Here is a 7,645-nt window from a genome sequence, read left to right as displayed (position 1 = left end):
TTTCCCACGTGTGGGACTAATAAAGGTTATCTTATCTTATCTTATATATGTATATATATATATATATAAAAAAAAAAAAACACCCAGCACGCCCCTGCGGGCGGTTTATCCTTCAAGCTCGGGTCCTCTACCAGAGGCCTGGGAGCTTGAGGGTCCTGCGCAGTATCTTAGCTGTTCCCAGGACTGCGCTCTTCTGGACAGAGATCTCCGATGTTGTTCCCGGGATCTGCTGGAGCCACTCGCCTAGCTTGGGAGTCACCGCACCTAGTGCTCCGATTACCACGGGGACCACCGTTACCTTCACCCTCCACATCCTCTCGAGCTCTTCTCTGAGCCCTTGGTATTTCTCCAGCTTCTCGTGTTCCTTCTTCCTGATATTGCTGTCATTCGGAACCGCTACATCGATCACTACGGCCGTCTTCTTCTGTTTGTCTACCACCACTATGTCCGGTTGGTTAGCCACCACCATTTTGTCCGTCTGTATCTGGAAGTCCCACAGGATCTTAGCTCGGTCATTCTCCACCACCCTTGGGGGCATCTCCCATTTTGACCTCGGGACTTCCAGGTTATACTCGGCACAGATGTTCCTGTACACTATGCCGGCCACTTGGTTATGGCGTTCCATGTATGCCTTGCCTGCTAGCATCTTGCACCCTGTTGTTATGTGCTGGATTGTGTCTGGGGCATCTTTACACAGCCTGCACCTGGGGTCTTGCCTGGTGTGATAGACCCCAGCCTCTATGGATCTTGTACTCAGAGCTTGTTCTTGTGCTGCCATGATTAGTGCCTCTGTGCTGTCTTTCAGTCCAGCTTTGTCCAGCCACTGGTAGGATTTCTGGATATCAGCCACCTCCTCTATCTGCCGGTGGTACATACCGTGCAGGGGCCTGTCCTTCCATGATGGTTCCTCGTCTTCCTCCTCTTTCTTGGGTTTCTGCTGCCTGAGGTATTCACTGAGCACTCGGTCAGTTGGGGCCATCTTCCCAATGTATTCTTGGATGTTCGTTGTCTCATCCTGGACTGTGGTGCTGACACTCACCAGTCCCCGGCCCCCTTCCTTCCGCTTAGCGTACAGCCTCAGGGTGCTGGACTTGGGGTGAAACCCTCCATGCATGGTAAGGAGCTTTCTTGTCTTTATGTCAGTGGCTTCTATCTCCTCCTTTGGCCAGCCTATTACCCCAGCAGGGTACCTGATCACGGGCAGGGCGTACGTGTTGATGGCCCGGATCTTGTTCTTACCATTCAGCTGACTCCTCAGGACTTGCCTGACCCTCTGCAGGTACTTGGTGGTTGCAGCCTTTCTAGCGGCCTCTTCATGGTTCCCATTTGCCTGCGGGATCCCCAGGTACTTGTAACTGTCCTCTATGTCTGCAATGTTGCCTTCTGGTAGTTCAATCCCCTCAGTTCTGACTACCTTCCCTCTCTTTGTTACCATCCGACTACACTTCTCCAGTCCGAACGACATTCCAATGTCATTGCTGTATAGCCTGGTAGTGTGGATCAGTGAATCGATGTCTCGTTCACTCTTGGCATACAGCTTGATGTCATCCATGTACAGGAGGTGGCTGACAACTGCTCCGTTCCGTAGTCGGTATCCGTAGCCAGTCTTGTTAATGATCTCACTGAGGGGGTTCAGGCCTATGCAGAACAGCAGTGGGGACAGAGCATCTCCTTGGTAGATCCCGCACTTGATGGTGACTTGTGTTATGGGCTTGGAGTTGGCCTCTAGTGTTGTACGCCACATCCCCATTGAGTTCCTGATGAAGGCTCTTAGGGTCCCATTGATCTTGTACAATTCTAGGCATTCCAGTATCCAGCTGTGGGGCATTGAGTCATAGGCCTTCTTGTAATCAATCCAGGCAGTGCACAGGTTGGTCAGTCTGGTCTTGCAGTCTCGGCTGACTGTTCTGTCTACCAGTAGCTGGTGTTTTGCGCCTCTGGTATTCTTGCCAATTCCTTTCTGTGTCCCACTCATGTATTGACCCATGTGCCTGTTCATCTTAGCCGATATGATGCCTGACAGGAGCTTCCATGTAGTACTGAGGCAGGTTATTGGTCGGTAGTTGGAGGGGACCGGTCCCTTCTTGGGGTCCTTGGGGATCAGGACCGTCCGACCTTCGGTTAGCCATTCCGGGTGTCTCTCGTTAACTAGCAGCTGGTTCATATATATATATATATATATATATATATATATATATATATATATATATATATATATATAAAAGCAGGTATGCTGCTTTTACTTAGTACAGATGAGGCCATCTGGCAAGCTCCCTGCACATAAGCTCTTAAAGGTACAATGCATTAAGACTTTTAAAGAGCTGTGCCTGATGCATACTACTATCTACAATCTTATTCCAAAAACTGTGTGATACTGTAATCTATTTCCTTGGCTTCTCAGTCTCATCCTATTATACTGGAGACAATAGTGCAAATTGAGGGCTTTTACAGTGTTCGTAAAGAACATGGCTAATAATGACATTTTAGTCTTCATCTGGCACCATTATCTTTCTTTGGGTTTCTGTGAACTGAGAGCTGACAAAAATCGTTCCATTTTGTGCTGCTTGAATTTCAAACTAGGACTTGAAACCTATAGTGCAGAGTCCTGTCTTTGATATTTGATCCATTAGCCAATATCACTACATGTCGAATGTGGTACCAGCATATGGTGCAACACATGACAGGACAACATTCAAAAGCACACTTGCTCTCTTTCTCTCTCTCTTCCTTCGGTAGTTCAGTAAACTGTGATGTATAATAAAATGCATCACTCAAGGCAGCAGCACTCACAACTCCATATCTTAAACAATGTATTGGGTGCAAGGTGTAGCAAATGTGAATGCAGAAAGAATTGTATATAAAGCAGTCTTTAAAAAAAAGTTTCACTTTTTTTCTACTGAAGTAGAAGACTACTCACTGAGTGCTTTTATTTTGTCCAAGTTCAGCTTAGAGTACCTGCACATATGCTGTAACTTTGTCAGTGCAGATGAACAAAAGTTCATTCAACATATTTTTTTTTAATTTAGTTTTTTAAAATATGATCCTAATAAGAAGTAAGCAATAATTGGACAGAGAGAGAAAATCTGTTGCAACTAAATAAATTATGCTTAGCAGATGTACCAATTCGAGGCATCTTCAGTTGCATCTGTGTTTTTAATTGGCATTTAATGAGCTCATTCACAGTTGTCTGAATGTTAACTGTCTAGTAGAATGATTATTTTAGCGTGGATCTTGCTCATCTTGAGGTAGCTGATGAATGCAACTGCCAACAGTACATATATTTTAAAGAAAACTTAACTGCAACCAGAAAAAAGTTTCTCTTGCTGTAATGAAGAATTTATGGAAATTATTAATAATACATCCTTACTTCTGCCAAAACAATATCCATTATACAATCATTTAACTTCTTATGATCATATTTAGGAACTTGCAGTGTAACAAGAGAGAGGTTTTCAGCCTCATTCCAGTTTCCGAGGTTCAGTGTATGTACTTAGAAGGCCACGCCAACCACATCCTACTGAATGCACATCCATGATGCTTCTGAATGTGGCTGAAACTGGCCATTGCTTTTTATGGTGGTTTTATTTATTTGATTAAAAGGTCATTTTAATAGAAGCTATATAAATCAAAAGGCATTACAATTTGGAAAAGAAAGACGTGATAGAAGACCTGAACCATTTGCCCAGTATTCATTATATAAATTGTGTTTATCTTAAAGACTTCATTGTACAGTATCAACCTAATACAGAATTTCACTCTCAGACCGCTCATTTGTTGTTCCAAGGGTATTTAAAAGTAGGATGTGAGGCAAAACAGACAGACACCCTCTCTACTTTTAAGATTAGGCCCCCTCGAACACCCAGCAGAACTAGTCCAGGACCCGGGGTTTAAGCAAACGGCCGGAACAGCTGAACCGGGGGGGTGGGGATCTGACTGAGGGAAACCCAGCCCGGGAGCAAGGCTGGCACTGGTGGTCAGAAAAAGCTGCAGACAACTCGGGCTCCCTTGGTTGTGGGGCGCTCCTAGGGGAAAAAGTAGAATCCATCAGCCCGGTGGTAGGTGGGCGGCCGCGGCGAGGGGCCTGAGCAGGGACTACGTGATCATCTTGCAGAACATGTGCAGGCTTAAGTCCCAATCCATTCCAAAATTAAATGTTTTTTTCCCGGTTTAAGAACCCTGTACGGCCCGTCATATGGTGGACGCAGTGAAGTCCTATGGGCATCGTGCCTGACGAAAACAAAATGAGCAGAGTCCAACGACCTCGGAACAAAAGTGTCAGGCAGGCAGTGGTGAACAGGGCCAGGAACAGAAAATGAGTCCCTTGGGGGGCGAAAAGGCAGCACAGAGGTATCGAAACACGGGGGGCTGGCCGAGGACTAGTTCAGCCGGGGACCAGTTCAGCCGGGGAAACCCCGAGGTCTTCTTTAACCACGCTACGCAATCCCAGCAAAACCCATGGAAGACGGTCGACCAAGTTATCACCTGTTAAGGAAGCCCGGAGCACGGCCTTGAGTGACCGGTGAAACTGCTCGCACATCCTGTTAGCTTGCTGTGATGGTATGCTGTGGTGCGGTGGACCTTGACCCCCAGGCCGTCAGCCATGGCAGACCAAAGCTCAGAAACAAACTGGTGGGCCCTGTCCGAGGTAATGTCAGCAGGGGAACCGAAACGCGAAACCCACGTTGACAAAAATGCTCTGGCCACCGTCACCGCTGTTGTGGACGCCAGGGGTACCGCCTCCGGCCACCTGGTCATGCGGTCTACCACAGTCAAAAGGTGCGTGAAACCCTGTGACTGTGGCAATGGACCAACCAGGTCCACATGAACGGCCGGGGCGGCCAGTGGAAACGTCGCAATGCAGGCGTGGACCGCTGTCCCAATGGGGGTGTCCTCCATTGGACCGCCGTCCCAGTGGGGGTGTCCTCCAGCATGAGGCCCGTTTTCATTGACTGAAGGGCAAGGATGTCCGGGTCAGCACGTTGCTCAGCGGCCATGGCAGCGTAGTCGACGCCAACATACGCTGCAGAAACCAACACCCGTGATAGACAGTCAGCGACGTCTATCACGTGATTGGACTTACCATCCACATGCTGAATGTCTGTGGTAAACTCCGAAATGGCCACCAACTGGCGCTGCTGGCGTGCGCTCCATGGGTCAGAGACCTTGGACATGGCAAAGGTTTATGGTCAACGTACGCAGTGAAGTTGCGACCCTCGAGGAAAAAACGAAAATGTTGTGTCATGAGGTACGGGCCAGCAACTCCCTGTCGAAAACAGTGTACTTGCATTCGGCATCCCGGAGCGTATGACTGAAAAAGGCAAGCGGTTACCAGACACTTGAAACCCGCTGTTCCAACACGGCACCCACTGCCACGTCAAATGCGTCGGTGCGCCTACGGAAATGGGTGGGCCAGCAGGGCGGCGCCAGCCAGCGCAGACTAGGCTGTGGAAAACGCCTGGATGCGTTCCGGCAGCCAGTCAACAGGATCTTTGGCTGTTTTACCTTTTAAGGCAGCATAGAGTGGCTGTAGCAGGTGGGCAGCTCTTTGGGGTCCTTAGGGACTTGTAAAGCGCTATACAAATATAGGCCATTTACCACAGGCCAAAAAGAGCGATAAGATAAGGGTGAGGTGAATCCGGGGTGAGCTGAGCGGTGTGGAACTCTGTGGCTGACCTGAGATCCAGCGGTTCCTGATGGAGTGTGATCGCAGGGGGACAGGCAGGTGAGGCACATGGTGATTTCCAAAATGGTGGTTTGGTATCCTGAGACCAAGAGAGGAACATAAGCCAGAGGTTTGAGACAAGGTGAGTCCAGGAACTGTAGCACAAGAAAGTAATGTTAGCAAGATAAATCACAAAGAGAGCCTGCTACCAATATGGGTTGATGACGAACTGGTGGTGAATAAACATATTTGAGGCTTAAATCACTCTGGTGATTTTCCTCCCAGGTGTGAGGAACTGGAGGAGGTGGTTGCCCTGCCCACGGACGGATACCAGGTAAACTCAGGAGCCTGATGGAAAATTCCAGCCACACACCCCGGACCATGACACTAGGCTGCTGGGGGAATCCCAGAATGCACTCAGTGTTTCTTCTTCAGTTACCTTTTTCACCCACAATGTGTTTATTCACTACTTTGCATTCAATTCTTAGTTACTAATAATCTCTGGCTCTCTTCCACAGCGTGTCTTTTGTCTTGTCTTGCTGCATAATGCTGTGGTGGCAGTTTTGGTTCAGGGTGCTTCTCACTCTGTACAAGTTGCTGATCCTGGATCCAGCAAAACAGACCCAGACCATCACACTTCCTCCTCCATGTCTGACAGTTGATGCCACACATCGTGGAACCATCCTTTCGCCTACTTGATGGCGTACAAATAATCTGCGTGATGAACCGAAGATTTCAATTTTGATTCATCAGTCCATAATACCTTCTTCCAGTCTTCAGTAGTGGTGGTGTTTCATGGCTCAGGCAAGCCTCTTTGTCTTATTATGACGTCTTAGCAATAGCTTCCTTGCTGCAACTCATCCTGTCAAACCTGCAGCTCGAAGCCTTCCCTTCACACTTGAAATGGAGACTTTCTTACTGAGACGACTATTAAGCTGTGCTTGAAGCTGTTGTCCTGTGAGCCACCTATAACACAAGCTGTTAACTCTCAGAAACTTGTCCTCTACTTCTTTCAGTCAGAGTTTGCCCCATTTTGTGAGTAGCACCACTTTCCTAGGCTTGATCAACCTCAACCTTGGTCAACCACTCCAGAACAGCTGTAAATTGTCAATCCATTTTGTGTTCCCTGAAAAAAAAGTCTTATTTGTATGATTCTGAAATGTACATTATTTTTCAGTTTTGGGTAACCTTGCCTTTTTTTATCCTCTGGCAGTTCAGCACTTACCTTTGTACCATTTCAAGCTATTCATTGGAGTCAAACGACTTAAATTGCAATAAATAACGGGGAAAATTGGGGGGTTCTCAAACTTTTGACCAGTAGTATATAAACGAAGCCCTAATGATAGCTATCAGCAAAACTCCACATCGTTTTATTCTGTATTTTACTGCAGAACATATCAAAAGCTAAACATCTTCCATTAATAAAATAAATTTAGAGAATTGTGCAACCTTGGAAGCAGGATGTGTTCTCTAAGTGCTTTTTAAAAATAAGTGCTTTTAAAATATTAATATGAACAACTAAATTTCACGTCATTTACTTAGTTTGTCTGTATTTCAAGATAGTCACAATGTTTCATCTTTAAAAAATGTTCAATGAACTTAAAATTACAGGGGGTAGTTCCATAATTAATCAGATTTGGCCAAATAACACCTAACAATCTACCTTTCCTGTCTTATTGTTTTATGGTGAAAACTTTGCAATGACAGTTTTATTTTTCAGCTTGCCAAGGTTTCAAGGTTGTACCCTTGGGTCCAGTGTGACTGAACAGAGTTGTGTTGAAAAAAAGGGGGTGGGGGGACAAACAAAGCGATATAGGGTAAAGTAGGAGAGGGAGAATGAAGCTGCAGAAGGAGACTGCGGCCAAAGTAATGAGCGTTAGAAAAGCAGAGTGAAGATGAAAAGACTGTTTTCCATGTTTTATTCATATAGTTTGTTTTTAGCCTGTCGGCTCACATTAAGTCCTGTGCACACACACATACACA

General features: G+C 46.5%; 1 pseudogene; it reads right to left on the bottom strand.

Annotated features, from left to right (window-relative positions):
- Nucleotides 1–4,124: 4,124 nt before the first annotated feature.
- LOC147338541 (uncharacterized) lies at nucleotides 4,125–5,171 on the bottom strand (annotated as a pseudogene).
- Nucleotides 5,172–7,645: the final 2,474 nt, after the last annotated feature.

This window comes from Aulonocara sp. 'chitande type north' Nkhata Bay, linkage group LG1 (assembly GCF_057382095.1).
Source record: "Aulonocara sp. 'chitande type north' Nkhata Bay isolate Kocher_YH1m ecotype deep benthic linkage group LG1, A_spYH_male_GT1.1, whole genome shotgun sequence".
Classification (NCBI taxonomy): domain Eukaryota; kingdom Metazoa; phylum Chordata; class Actinopteri; order Cichliformes; family Cichlidae; genus Aulonocara; species Aulonocara sp. 'chitande type north' Nkhata Bay.
This window is presented reverse-complemented; position numbering and strand designations above follow the sequence as displayed.